Here is a 15,945-nt window from a genome sequence, read left to right on the forward strand (position 1 = left end):
TCATGCATCTTTTCTTTGTTTATCATCATTAATTTCTTGCAGTTGCAGTTCGTTATAAGATCCAAACTGTTTCTAACAGGCAAATGTTGTAATCTGGGATCGTTTTGGCTAATTAGTGTTAAGTTCTACAAAATAATTCAAGACCTGATTTACTACTAAAACAAAAAACATTATTTATTGACTCCAATGTTGTCAAGACATTTATTCATCAGAATATGTTTCTGTTACTCAAACTTTCTATAATTTTATTGAATACTTTGCTGATTCTTGAGGGTGAAATCTCACTCAAAATCTCAATTAAAAAGTCAGCATCAGCAGCAGAGTGGCTCCAGCTGACACTGGTACTTCAGCGGTCATTCGTACTGCATTTGTTGTAAAAGAACAAACATAACTTGTGCACTGAACTATTTGTTTTGTACTTTAAAAAAAATCAACTTGATAAAGACATCCTCAAATTACGTCACTAGTAAATATGAAGATGTGAAATCAACATTTGACTGGTCCACAGAATGAAATGTGAAGCTGAAACACAATCACCAAAAAACACCCTGATAAAAGTTACAGTTTTACCTCGTTCTAATCACAAATGTAAATTAGAGAATATTTATCAATCTTATCAAAAAGTCCATAAATTTTGATCTTAGAGAATCTGCTCTGAAGCTCCAGCTTTAACTACTAAACTTGATGCAGAGATGAAGCCCTATTCATTAAATGTGATAAGTAATTACGTTATTAGGACAAACCCAGTGATCTTGACCACTGCATTCTATATCTTGGTATGGAATAATTTCATCACACCAGCCAGTCCATCCATTCATTTTCTTCCACACAGGGAGCTAGAGCCTATTCCAGCTACAAAAAACAGGAGACACTGTGCACAGGTTGCAAGTCTGTTGCAGGGCTAACATAGACAACCATTCAGACAGACGGAATTGAGAATCAACCTAACCCAACTAACTACATGTCTTTGGACTGTGGGAGGAAGCAGGAGTGCCTGGAGAGAACCCACACAGACACGGGGAGACACGGGAGAATACACCAGCTGGCCATCTGCTGATGTAACTACCGTGCCACCGTGCTACCTCCACACCAGTCAAGATCTCAGGTAAGCAGCAGAGAGACCTTCAGTTATCTAGAAAAGAGGTAATATTACATAAAATTTTGCCCCATTGAGACTGAGTAAGATATTTAACTCTCAGCTGTTCTGTGGCTATTTTACAGCTTAGAAAAAAAGGAAGGATATTATGGTTTTCTAGTTTGGAGACACCCAAAGTGCTCTGTAATTATGTGGTTGTGGCTTTTCTATCTTCGGCATATAAACACTCATGTCCCAGCAGTCCTGCAACGCATTGCACTGTGGGTCAAGTGCCCCAGCAGAAATGAACAAGTGCAACAAAATTCCAGTGTGTCAACGAGATATTTATAGAGTTTAAAATAATTAAATAAATAAATAAAATGAGTAAATGGAAACATAAGGAGTGTCACAATATGTGATGCTTTACGCTTATTTTAATGGTTTAATTGAGGGCTGTCAGAAACATTTTAATAATTTATAGATGAAGGAGGAGGAGGAGGAGACCAAAGACAGACTGAAGTCCAACATTCAAATCTTTAATCAGTAATCTGAAAGTCTCAATGATTTTTGCTTAGCAAAGCGGGAAGCCATGGAGAACTAAACAAAAACTAGAAGTAAAACTAATGTGAAGCTGAATGATTTCAAAACAAAATGATCCAAGAAAACAGAGATGAAGAACCTTTACCAACTGCTAAAAAATGAAGCCCCCACACAAGTCCAAAAACCTGCAGTTCCTCCAGTGTCCACTTGAGGTTGGCTCCAAAACTGAGTCAGTCCCCCACAGACTCCTGTGTTAAACTGTTGAACTTTACAATAGAAAAACTACCTTACAGGGGAACACCTCTGAAGAGGACAGCTCTCATTAGGGGTGCAATCTGGGACTCTCCACCAGCCGTTTTAAAACTGAAGAAGCAGCTTGGATGAAGGCAAAACATCTACAAAAACCAAATGAAGACTACTATTACCTGGATGACTGAGATCTTAAACAGACCAACTCTGTGAAGGTTTTACTGATCTTTGCTCAAAATGATTAAAACTCATAGAAAGATGAAACCTTTGACAAGAGCTTGTAAATTAGTTTGCTTAGTCTAGGTTGGGAACATGTGGTCTGGTGTCTCAGTCCTGTCTGTATATGCATCTACTCTTTATCATGTTTATGTTCAAGGTCATGAATTTAATACGAGCAAGCTGCAACAGACGTTGATAGTAAAATGAACGGAGAGAAGACAAAAGGATACAAAGAGAAGTTTAAAGAAAACTCAAACAAAGCAACTGATGCAGCAAAATTATACACAACACTGCCTGTAACTTGGATTTAAAGCTTATAATATAATTTTTAAAAAGGTCATGGGAGAAAATCAGAAAGCAGAGAGAAAACTATAATTGCAGCAGGAACTTTATAATAAATTTGGAGGGCTCAGATTTTCTTTTGTTTGGCTCTATTTACCAAATCTGACATAAGTAGCAGACGGGGCCTGTTGTCTGTATACCTGTTTGCCAATGGAACAAGACTGAGACAGAAGGAGCTTAAACTTTCCCTCTGCTTCTTAGCAAACCAAATCTCTCTTAAGTGTTTTCCAAATTTCCACTGGCAATGGACTCTGTTACATCAGTGAGCTGAGACCTCACAGTCTGCTTCATCAGCAACTTCATCAGACAGTAAAGCCTGAAAATGATCAACATGTACTGAAGGGTTGGCCTCACAACAATAACATATCTCATTTTACGTTGACCTCGAAAACTTGTTAGCAAATAACTAACAGACTGCACTGAAGGAGATATATGAAATATGACAACCAGTGGTAAATGGGGCTGATTTAAAAGCCGTTTAGTAAATCCGACAGAAACACAATAAAATCATCATTATGATTCTCATCCAGTGAATGCAAGCTTCAGTCTTTGCTCTGTACTAACTACCACTAACTACTGACTGAAATGTCTGGACCTTACAGATATGCTCATTTACTCCTTGGTAACTGTGGCTGTCTTCTTCTTCTGCTGTTAAGCACCTGGCTGGCTGCCTGTAGGGGCCCACAATCAAGCTAAAACAGCAAAATGCAAACTGAGAAATGCTTACGCTGTTGAACTAGCACAACTGAGCTGAAAGAAAATGAATTGCCATAATCCTTTAGGTTCATTGCTACAGGTACTCCTTAAAAAAGGCACATGAAGATTTATATATGCCTACCAGCCACTTTATAAGGTTAACCTTGGACCTAGTTTTTGCTTTCAGAACTGCTTTAATTCTTCGTGGCAGAGATTCAACAAAGCGTTGGAAACATTCCTCAAAGATTTTGGTCCATATCGACATGATAGCATCACACAGTTGTTGCAGATTGGTTGGCAGCACATCAACAGTGCAATCCCCCAGTTTCACCACATTTCAAAAGTGCACCATTTGAGTATATCGTTGACTAATTTTGTATGTTCAAGACCTCCCTTCTCACCCCACATCTCCTTATCACTAAACTAAACAGCATAGCTAGCACGTATGCTGAAGCATTTAGTAACAAAAGAACCAGATATGTCTTTTATAGGTAGGTGCAGACCAAAAACTGAGCTAAAAGAAAGTAAAACTGGACATATTCATCATGTGGACAGAAACACAACTCCAAAAGAACAACTATATGCAAAGATTCAAATATTTGCAAATAGAATTACTGCAAAAGGCATTTCAAACTGTATCCATGACCTGTGCCCATTGTCCTAAAGTGGGCAAAAATGAAAAATATGTTAGTGTAAACAACTACACTGTATTTTGGGGGAATTTTACAACTTGACTTGACCAATTACTATAAGGAGAATGACTTTATCGGCTCATTGGACAAAGATATTATAAGTAAAGACCTCCAATATAAGAAACGAAAAATACATAGTTATGCTAATTACTTTCTGAGGCAGTGATGATTTTTTATGAAACCCATATTAATCTAAACTTTTGCTACAAAATTATGATCGAAGCTCACAGTGGAAAACTGTTAGAAATAAATATTTTCAGAATCACAAGGAGCGTTTTGGCCTTACACTTGTGTTTTTTCACTTCTAGAGGCAAGTTTGTGTCTGCGCCCAGGTAGGTTAAAGGGGCTGCTGACCCAAAACAGTTGAATAGGCAAAGTGATGCTTTTAATCAGACCAGAATTACTCTTCCATGAATATGATTTGGCCACACAGCCCTGCATTGAGGCTGAACCATCAGGTGATCTCAGGAACGCAGAAAAACATCACGTGGCCACGAAAAGATTCGCCCGACTTGCAGGAATACATTGTGCTGCTACCATCACCTCGGCATAACCCACGACTCTGACTTAATTCAGTCTCAATAGAAAAAGAGGACATTTTGGTTTTAATAAAAGAAAAAAAGGTCACATATTTTAGTCAGGTGGTGCAGCTCAGATGGTGAGTAGGAGGGGCTAAGCTCTGACATGCATCCTCTGCTTCAGGGTCCTGATTGCAGCTCAGTTGAAGATTCAGACATGAATATGTTGTATTTGTGTCATGAGACCCTGAAGCAGTGTGTCAACTTTAAACCAAGTGGGAGAAACTTCAAAGAAAATCCAATGAAATAGGCTGTTCCTTCATGTAGTTGATGTCTGAGTCCATGGAGTCTCATCTCCTTTAAGGGAAATCTTTGTGGGTCAGCTGCTGTCTGCAACGTCCAATTTTACTTTTCTTACTCAGTTTCTATTAAATAGTCTGGCAGTAGCTGGGTTAATGCTGATTAGTTTTACAGCTTATTTTACTTCAGAAGAGCCCACTTACTAGCATCAACAAGATTGTGTTTAATCATCTTTTTCAGTGGGAGAAAATATCGGCTGTTAATGTCAGGCTGTGTAAAGTTTGTATAGCCTTACATTTTACCTAAACATGGCTTACATTTCAGATTCATGGCTCAAATTTATTTTTTAGTTACATTTAGAGTTATTACAGTATGAAACCGTGACTGTTTAAAATACTTGAAAGTTATTCAGCCATCGTATTGCAGTTGCTTTGAGCGTATAAGTGGCTTAGAAGTGGCTTACAGCTTTGCATTTAGATTTGTTAGACGAGCAACCAACATTAAAAATTATCTTTATAAATACAGGAACTAGCATTATTAACTTTTAGCTCTGTTTTTGTCTCCACCAGCTCTTGAATAAATTGTCATTTTTATTAACTGCTAAATACTCCTTTAGGACCGTCTAATGGCAACATGTCATACAGCTGATCCATTAAAAGAATCACACAGTGTATGACTTATTTTAAATATTAACAATGGAGCACACAGTTAGTGGAATATGACTTTAATATTTGGACATTTCAGTCTTGTTTGGGAGTTTTAGGTAGTATGTCCAGGGTGTGTTCAGTTTGCTGTGCTGTCACCATGTGGCCAGTGGCCACAACTCAGAACATTAAGATTTAAAGGTTTTGATTATTTCCAAAATGATAAGATACTATGGTTCTGTTTTGTGGGTAAAGAAACGCACATCACTTGACTACTACTCAAAGACTTTGCCTCCACATCTCCTTGTCCCCTTCACCTACTGTAATGTCCTTTCTCCTTACATACCAATGTCTAGGCAAGAACCAGCATGCACATGTGGCACTGCTGACTGGCTATCAAAGAAAATTCTTTACTACTGAGTGTTAGAGGTGGTATTGTTTTTTTAATTTTTTTAATTTTGCCCCAGGCTTCAGACTTTTCTCCAATTTTTAAATGTCTTTTTTAGTGTTAACTATAAAAAAATACACAAATAGCTCCTGGCTGATTAAATAGAAGATTAAGAGACAGTTTCAGAATAGCTTTTCATACAAGAATAAGCTGGTATCATAACTGACAAATAGAATACCTGAACAAAGCGTGCTCTCATGCTCTTATCTAAAAGATAAATTGTGTCTAATTGTTTCTAACTGTAAAAATTTCAATGAAAATTCCCTATTTTATAATTTATAAAGGCATTTGCACTAACAACTAAATTTATTTCTCCAGCTTTTCCAAAATACACACTTGGTTGCCATGACGCATCAAACAAAACAACTGCCCACTGTATACTCTGACTAAAATACATGTAGGATTTGTGGTTTCTCAGTTTTTTATTACATCATGAATTGTTGTCATAGACTGATTCATTTTTGTTGTATTTATAAATTTTATTGTTAAGATTATATTTTTAAGATTTGAAGGATTTTTTAAGCCCCTCTCATAGATCATTGGGTTGTTGATTTTCACAGAAAGATCATAAACTGAGCAGCATTGTTGAATAGTGCAGTATTTGTGAGTGATTCCAACCTCCAATCCTGCATTCATTCTTTAAATACCACTTCCAGAGACTTCTTACACCTCATCATTACATGAAAACACAGACATACCTGTGGTTCTACCTTAAGCCTCTGTTTGTAACCAGATTGTGTAACAGGCATTCAACATGAACCAACAAGCATCTCTGCAGCACCTGCTGTAATTTCAGTGGAAATTAATCTGAATGTCCTGATCAGTGTTTTGTAGACACATTAATTATTTCCACAGAATCCATTTTTTTTGCAGGCAGTTGAGTGTTTCTATTTTAAAACGGGATTAGTTTTACTTATTAAAAGTGGAATGACTTGTTAGTCAAAGTCATCGTGTAATTTTAAGCTGATTTAAATAAAGAAACTGTGATGACGGTTGCTGAATCAGAGTTCAAAGTTACGTGCGACATTTCACACTGGCTCACATGGTTAGCTAAGATTTGGACATTTTTCTGTTAGTTTTGCTTTAGCTAAATGGAATAAATACATGATTGAGTCATGGGCTTAAATTGTGTAAATCAGTTCAAATTGGCTTGGAAATACAAAACTGGATACATACAAAACAACTCCATAAACCATTCTCTCATTCTTAGTTTAATAATAACTATAACATTATTACTCAGAGATCCATCCATCCATCCATTCACTTCCGCTTATCCTTTTCAGGGTCGCGGGGGCGCTGGAGCTGCTAGTATCTTTTTCTGCTGATCCCAGCTGTCATAGGGCGAGAGGCGGGGTACACCATGGACAGGTCGCCAGTCTGTCACAGGGCCAACACACAGGGACAGACAACCATTCACACTCATATTCATTCGCACATGCACACCTAGTGACAATTTGGATTATCCAATTAACCTATCCCCACAAGCTTTTAGGGGCAGCACGGTGGCACAGTGATTAGCACTGTTGCCGCACAGCAAGAAGGTCCTGAGTTCAATTCCCCCATCAGGCCGGGGTCTTTCTGTGTGGAGTTTGCATGTTCTCCCCGTGTTTGCGTGGGTTCTCTCCGGGTGCAAAACATCTGACATAGTATCTTTTAAAAGATTAATTAATTTAAAAAATCAAATAAAAAAAATTATGGTTATCTTCTCAAAATAATGAAACTACGAGCACAGCAACTCACAGTTCTGCATGTGATATGCGGGTATACTTTGTGAAATTAGGACTCCACCTAGTGGCCATCAGTGTCATGACAAACTCACTATGAAAGAAATGCGTAAATATGTGCGTTTCTCTTTTTCCCTTCAAGCTTACAGGGAACATGTTCTGCCTGGTGGTGTAGGGTCCTGATTACCCCAAGTTTGTCTTCCAGAGTGTGTTGGGAGTCAAAGAGGAGTATGGACTGAAATGAACCAGGTAAAGAAAGCTTTTCAAACACGTGGATATCCTAATTGGGCTTTCTTTAAGTCAGCAAAGATGCACAGAAAAAAATATCAGACACCAACTAGGGTGGATCAGAAAGACAAATGCAACAATATTGTCATCACCTATGTAGCAGGTTTATCAGAGAAACTCAGGAGCGTCTTCTCCAAGCACAACATCCCAGTGTACTTCAGATCCAGCCACATCCCAAAGACAAAACTCCCAAACACAAGCTTAACAACATATTGTATGATGTACAGTGTAGGGAGGAATGCCCAGACCTCTACATTGTAGAGACCACACAGCCACTTCATAAACGCATGGCACAAAATAGAAGAGCCACCTCCACGGGACAAGACAAAACGTGGCAATGTTCACATTTTGGACAGAGAAGAAAGGTGATTTGAAGGATGAGTAAAAGAAGCCATCTATGTCCACTGTGCACGACCATCTTTGACCAGAGGTGGTGGTTTATGACACCAACTGTCTGCCATCTATAATCTAGTTCCCAGATGCTTTTACTAGGGTGTAATCTAAGGGGTTAGCGAGTAACCAGCAAGTTACCACAGTTGTTTCAAACTATAGAAAAAAAACACTGTAATGAGTTTCTATTGTGTCTCATGAAATAACCATCCCATTCCATTTTCATTCGTTGCACACACATGTGCTCAAAATCAAGAAAGAACTGAACAGGGTATTGTAGAAATGCCCTGCAATAACCTGTCCCACAACCCAATTTATTTCAAGTACATAAAATCATTAACATTTTATAGGACACTCATTTGATAAGATTAATTTCCTTCTATTCGTGTGTATTACCTGCACCATCACACAGCTAGGCTGCACTCTGTCTCAAAACTGTAGTCTGTGGTTTTTGTGCTCGCTAATAAATCATCAAATAAAGCCATTGACATCTAAAGACTTTGTCCTCCATGTCTCTATACAGAGCACTCCCAGGTCATTAGGCACTCGTCAGTCATGGTTGTTTGCAGGTGATTTTTTTAATTCATTCGAGTTTGAAAATCTCAGTACAAGCTGCAGTCCACACTGGTATTGCAACAACAAGTGGGCTGACATTTCTCTGAGTGTACTATGTGTGCAAGGTTGTAATTATGAATACAAAGTTAATTTCTCATTGAGTTCATATGGTCTGCTGCTGTCAGTGCAGGTTAAAGAGAAGTTGAAGTCACTTCAGGCTGTAAACACATTTTCTGTTTAAAGTAGAAAATGAAGAACAGGCGGAATTTTAGAATGAATAATCACATGTTTGGCTTTAAGGTGGACCCTAAAATGGCCTGTATAGCGCTTTACTAGTCCCTAAGGACCCCAAAGGGCTTTACACATCCAGTCATCCACCCATTCACACACTGGGGATGGCAGCTACATTGTAGCCACAGCCGCCCTGGGGCGCACTGACAGAGGCGAGGCTGCCGAACACTGGCGCCACCGGGCCCTCTGACCACCACCAGTAGGTAACGGGTGAAGTGTCTTGCCCAAGGACACAACGACCGGGGCTCGAACCGGCAACCTTCCAATTACAAGGCAAACTCCCAACTCTTGAGCCATTCAATAAAGACACGAAGAAAACTGGTAAGTGAGTTTTTCAATTTATACAAACCCTACCCTTTATTGTGTAGATTCAACACAGAGCCTCATGCACCCTAAATCCAAAAGTGGAGAATGGATTTGTAGTCTGTCACATCAATCTTGTGGCACCTATCCCGATCATGCCATGTTTAGAGTGACATGAATTATGTAAAATGCTACTCTTTATATCAATATGTTTGGTTTGGACATTTTTAAGTGTGCCACTGGAAAGCACACAAACCATCTCTGAAATGGATGCGGAATCCATTTCAGACAATGTAAAAGTTACAATTAGTTGTGCTGCTGATTAAGGTGATGACTGCATAGGTTTCCTCACAATGACTGATCCCCATCCATATTTCCACTCTAGTGACAGCCGAAAAAGATACTAGCCTTTAAACATAGAGGAGTATTTAGCACGTGAAGAGACACATTTCATTCAAGAATTGGTGGATATCGAAAATAGAGCTCTAGAGTTATAAAGATAATTATTACTATTATTAATTAATGCTGATTGCTTAGCTAATAAATATGAAAGCCGAGCTATAAACCACCTATCCACTCCAAGTAACTGCAATACAATGATTTTATCTTCTCTCAGGTTACTTTGTGATCAAAGTCTGTTGAAACTTGCTTGTATTAGATTGCAAGACCTTGAACATGAACTTTATCAAGAGCATGTAGATACACACAGGACTGTGGCAACAGATCATATGTTCCAAACCTAGAATAAGCAAACACATTTGTACAAGGTCTTATCAAAGGTTACATCTCTCTATGAGCTGTTATCATTTTGAACAAATATCAGTTTAACCTTGTCAGAGGTTCTTGGTCATCCAGGTAATGGTAGTCTCAGGAGCTTAAAAAAAGGCAACTGGACTTCTTTAGTTTTTTTGCCTCTCATCCAAAAGGCTTCTTTCGTTCTGGAGCAGCTGGTGGAGAGTCCTCGGTAATAAACCCCTAGCTCTTTGGAGGTGGTTCTAAAAGGTTATTAAGCCACTTCCGATTTTTGTGAATCACAGGAGCCAAAATGTTAAAAAAAAAAGAAAACGGCATTGATCATTGCTATCACTGGGCTGACAGGTGAAACCTCTGTGAGACATCGCCACACCATCATGTGACCTATTGTGGCCACTCGAATGGACAATCTGTTTCATCTCATCTAATCACCGTGTACTATTGGTGTGTAATTGTCATTTTCTTGTACAAAGAGAGTGAGATAACTATAAGCTCCGTATGAGGTCACACATTTTATTTGTCCTCATTATCAGGCTGGTGTCTACACAACTGTGAGAAGAAACCTCACAGCTGGACAGACAGAGATTATGTCGACACAATGAGTGTAAAAGAGCTGATTTTTTTCCTTCCTTTATAAAGGGAAAAGTTTTGTTTTATGAATTTCACAAAATCAGTATGGTTCCAACACTCATTTTATTTTTAACACTGATTTCTTAAGTGATTTCTTCTCTGCTTTCATGCTGATAAATCTGCAGGTCAACTCAGTGAGTTTGAATGCGTGCTTACCTCAGAGCAAATTATTGAAGAGATGAGTGCTCAACAATTGAGGGAAAACAGAGCCAGTACTGAAATCTCAATTGATAAAGAAGAGTGGGGAAACAAGTGAATTTCCCCCGACAAAGGTGAAAATGAACTTTTTTGTTTTGCTACATAATTCTATATATTCTATAGTCCCACGTGTGGGACTAATAAAGGTTATCTTATCTTATCTTATATCTTGCTTCACATATTTCATGTCTTCAGTATGTATCTACAATGTAGAAAGTAGTAAAAACAAAGAAAAAAAACATTAAATGAGAAGGTCTGTCCAAACTTTTGACTGGTAGTATATATATTCTGTCATGGCTGTGTGCAGGCAGGCAGGAAGGAAGACAGGACCCAAAATGGAGGAATCACAGAGGCAAACTTAACTCAAAATACTCAGCTTTATTGCAGGAAAGCAACTGAACAAAAACTAACTAAACTGCAAAAACACAACAAACTAAACAGGCAGGCTGGCAAACAGAACACGCAGTGAAAGTGAGGGTACAACACGACAGAGAGCAAAGGAAAACACAGGGCTCGTATACACAGGGGAGTAATCATGGAATGGGAAACAGGAGGAAGACACAGCTGGGAGAGATTAGGGCTAATAAGACAGGGGGAAGTAACACTGAACACACTGACATCAGACATGAACCTTCAAAGTAAAACAGGAAATAAGAAACAATTTACAAAGACGCAGACTGACACTGAACTAAATCTAGAATAATAATCAACAGAAATCATAATACAGAAATATACCAAAATATAAGAAACTGAAAAAGCTGGGTCAAAATGACCCATAACCGTGACATATTCAGTTACAGTGTATTATAAATCTGCATCACTGATTTGTGTCCTGAAATTACCTCTGGATCTTCTTTCTGCGGCCTTTGGGTTAAGGAGACAAGCAGAAACGACTTACTTACTTACTTAGTTGAGATTTAGAAGCAGGTAAAACAAGAAAGGACACACACTCACACAGAACGCATTGCCAACCTTGTTATTGTTATCTTTGTGTATCATTCAGCATCACGCAGCACAGGCACTGGTGAAAAAAACTAAGATATGCAGTGGTCACATCTTACATCAGGCTCATTAGTATCTCTTTATTCATCTTAAGTTGCTGAATTTGTAGCATTACCACAAGCTTGTGAAAATCTCTTATGGTCAGACAGTCACACTGGACAACAGAGTGAGGGGTGAAAAAGTGCCCTCCTCTAAAAAGAGTGTGCAACACTCCAATTAAGTGATGTGCAGATTGAGACTAGCTGTGTCCCAAAACGTCGGCTGCATCCTTCGGAGGCCGCATTTGAAGGCCGATGACTTCACAGCCAGGCGACGAAGGCTGTCCCAATTCGTCAACTCCTTCAAATGTGGCCGACAAATGCGTTCTTCATTTCCCAGAATTTGAAGGATGGGTCGGGTGTGTCCTTCGTGGCCCACCATATCCCAGAATTCATAGCGCGGCCCAGCCAATTCCAGTTTCCAACAATGGCGGCCGCTACTAAGTTTTAATATTACTCTTATTAATCTTTCTGGGTCACAAGATAAACTTTGAACATATTTTCAGACGAGAAAGTAACCATGTAAACTTCAAATATCTGCTTGGTTTATCAAGACATCGCATATTTTTCAAAAGTGCTCTGACGTTTTCGGAGACGTCTGTTACCCACTAGCTCGATAGCTAACCGGGGGTTTCAATGGTCACTCGAGCCAGCGAGAGCAGCGGACCCCCGGCTTCATCGTTTTCAGACCCCCACTGTCTTTCACTACTCAGGTTAAACATGATATATAAGTCACTTGGATAACTTGAAAATGTAATTGTTTGGTTTTTTTTGGTGTTTTATTTGTTCCGGAGTAAATTAGTTTAGCAGAGATCAAAGTGATTAGATGAGATAAAATAAAACTTTATTAATCCATCAGGTGGGTTCCTCCGGGATTTTTCACACAGCTGAATAAACGTCAAACAGAAAATTGATTAAACAGAAGTGTGAGACGGTCGAGAATTCACGCCACTGTCCAGTTGTATTATAGATATCAAGGAGCAGACGGCTGAGTTTATTAAACTCTACCGAGACAGCGGTGACGCATATCCAAATCTGAAGGCTAGACTGTCCCATTTCACAGCCTCGCCTTCTTGGTCTTCGAAGGACCCGGCTCACGTAGACCGCGAAGGCCGGGTCCTCTGAAGGGTGTGGCCTACATTTTGGGACACAGCTACTGTGTTACCCAGAAGGCATCAACAATGGAACCCTGACAGCAGCTGTTTAAACAACTAGTCTAGTGAGGCTTGAGAAATTGATTATGTTTTTCAGTTATCTGTGATTTGTCTGGTCATTTTTACACATGATAAACATCTGCATGACTCTACAAACATTGAAAACAGGGAAAGCTTATATAAATCACTCAAGGCATTCCCTTGCTGAGAGTTTTAATTCCTTTACTAGCCCTGATATTATCAAAAATACTGTGGCTGATAGCTGTCAACATGTTCTAGACCTGAGAACAAAGCTACACACATTCGGGAGGTTGTCACAGGAGAATTTGCTCCAGGCCCAGGACCATCAGCAGCAACTGTAACAACCCAGGGGCTAGGGGCCCCTTTGTGGTCACAGTGAGTAGGTGTTGCAGTTTATTCTTCTTGACCTCACCAATCCATTTGATATCCCAGCTGGAGAAGAAGGGTCAGATGAGGCTGGAAGTTATTTCATCACAGCTTTATTACCAATGCGCACTGGGAGACCTCTCTACATGCAGTCACAGCAAGCATCAAGTGGATCTGAGGACCCGTCCTCATACACACACCTATGTTACTATAGTGATACTATAGGTAACTGTTGTGGCTTAATGTTTACCTAGCTGAGGTAGCTTTTACTCCGCTTAGCTTTAAGGTCACATGAAATGCTTTGAGAATAAATGTCCACAGGGGTGACAACGTCATCCCAACAAAACACACACTTACGAATCATTTCTTGTTCTTCTGATCTCCAGCCACACCCTTTTATCTAAGCAAACCTAAACACATTCTATTCTAATCGTTGTTTTATTCTACTCACATAGGGGATGTTGACTATGAAGTGGTGCGGTCAGACAGGGCTAGAGCCACAGATCATTTTTCCCCTCCACCTGGTTGCACCACACTCATAGAGCACCATTTTGATACCCGTTCCGGAGTGTTCACACCCCTATAGATTACCTGAGCATAAAAGACACATTGGTTAGTCAGAGTCCAAGTAACAGCCTTCTCCCCTATGTACACTCTGTACCAATTTGTCACACTTCTGTTAGGCATGTTTGGAGCCCCTGCCATTTTCTAGCATCTCATGAACTAGGTTTGGACGGAGGGAGGTATAGCAGCTGGGGTACCACGCAGGAGGTAGGCAGGTACGCCCCCAAACAGACAAAACAGGGGTTGACTGTCCTGTTGTCTACCTCAGCTAGAAATTGTCAGACGGAGAAACCAGGTACAGCACCAGGTAGAAAAAGAAAGCCTGGCCATCCAGTGGGTAGTTGACTCCCTTTGTGATTATCTCCTGGGGCATCCATTCACCCTCTGTTCAGCTCATGCACGGCTGAAAGATGCCAAGACCCAGAACACCCACTGGTGTCTGGCTCTCCAGCCTTTTAAGTGCAACGTGGTGCAGATGGTCGCAGCTAGACCTAGAATAGGAAGGGAGCTGAGACCACATGGTTCTGCGTGAGCAGTAACCTGCAGTGAGAGACAGTCGGTGATTACAGCCTGGAAAGGCTGAAATTGGAAGTAGAGTGTTGCACCTTAAACCCCTATGTGTGCATGTGTTGTGCTGGGTAACATAATATCAGAGCATGTTACAACCACAGCCAGCAAATTCTGTTTCTGTTCTATCAGGATGTACTGGAGAGCATCATAAGGTATGGGATATCACTGTGATATGGCAATCTCTGCATTAAAGCAAAATATAAGCTGTCACAGTCTCCCATGAACCTGATGGGGAGGACTGAGGACCTCAAAATGCTGTCTGTGATACCAGCAGTGACCTGTGGAATTTCTTTTACTTTCAAGACTTTGGGGGTAAAAAATTTATTAAATAACTAAATAAAATCTATAATTGAAAGAAACATGTTTTTTAAGGGGGTTTTTTCTAGCCCAAACATTCATTCTGTGAATAATCAAGAAATATACTATTATATATACTACTATATACTACTATAACTATGCATAATTTTTCCGAGATTTCTGTTGGGACATGATCATCTGAGCTCCTCATACCACCAAACCCACCGTCCCCTCCCCACCTACTGCCCCCCCTTCAATTCCTCACATTTTCTATTTTTATTTCTCTCGAGTCTTGCTCTTAGAAATATTAAATGAATGTACGATATCATTATTGGATATGGATTTGTGACTCGAGTATATGGATACTAGATTTAAAAAGGGAAATTGTACACTTAATTAAACTAAAAACATGAGTTCTGCAAGAAAACCTGACAAGATGGAATTTTAAAAGTATTTTTTCCGGTTTCAGTGAGTAAAAATCTATAAAAGAAAAACAGTCGAAAGATCCTATGCAGTGTTTTGGTTGCAGAACTGTGTAACTGACATCTGCTAATTCATGAAACATGAAAAGGCAAGTTTCTCCTGTAGGCCATTGCACACACAGTGACAGTTAAGAAAACAACTGTAAGAACACAAGCAAAGTGAAAACATTGTTCAAGCATGTTCAGTCAAAACCTTTTGACCCTTTTAACTCCACTGGCATCACCTCTCCTTAGCTCGGTATTCCCATGTAGAGAGTGAGGAGGTGAGAAATATATCAGCTATCAACTCTGGTTTTAGACTAACATATTCAAACCTATTCCTCGTGATTCCTTGTAGGAAATAAAAAACTTACAACAATAAAACTGAAGGTATAAAAATACATTTTTAAATTAAGTTTGTTCTTATCTTCACTAGAAAAATTCCTTTTTGCTCTACATCCATATGTCCATATGAACAGAATCAACCTTTTGGGATTTCCTTTCCTGTGCGACTCAGCGTGCATCAAGTCATATGCTGTTAAAAGTTTACTGAAAAATATACACCCTAAACCAGGTCTGCCATCAGGATTACATGACAACAAAGTTTGAAAGATGAG

The sequence above is a fragment of the Pundamilia nyererei genome, unplaced genomic scaffold, assembly GCF_000239375.1.
Source record: "Pundamilia nyererei isolate P.nyererei 1_Seehausen unplaced genomic scaffold, PunNye1.0 scaffold00138, whole genome shotgun sequence".
NCBI lineage: Eukaryota > Metazoa > Chordata > Actinopteri > Cichliformes > Cichlidae > Pundamilia > Pundamilia nyererei.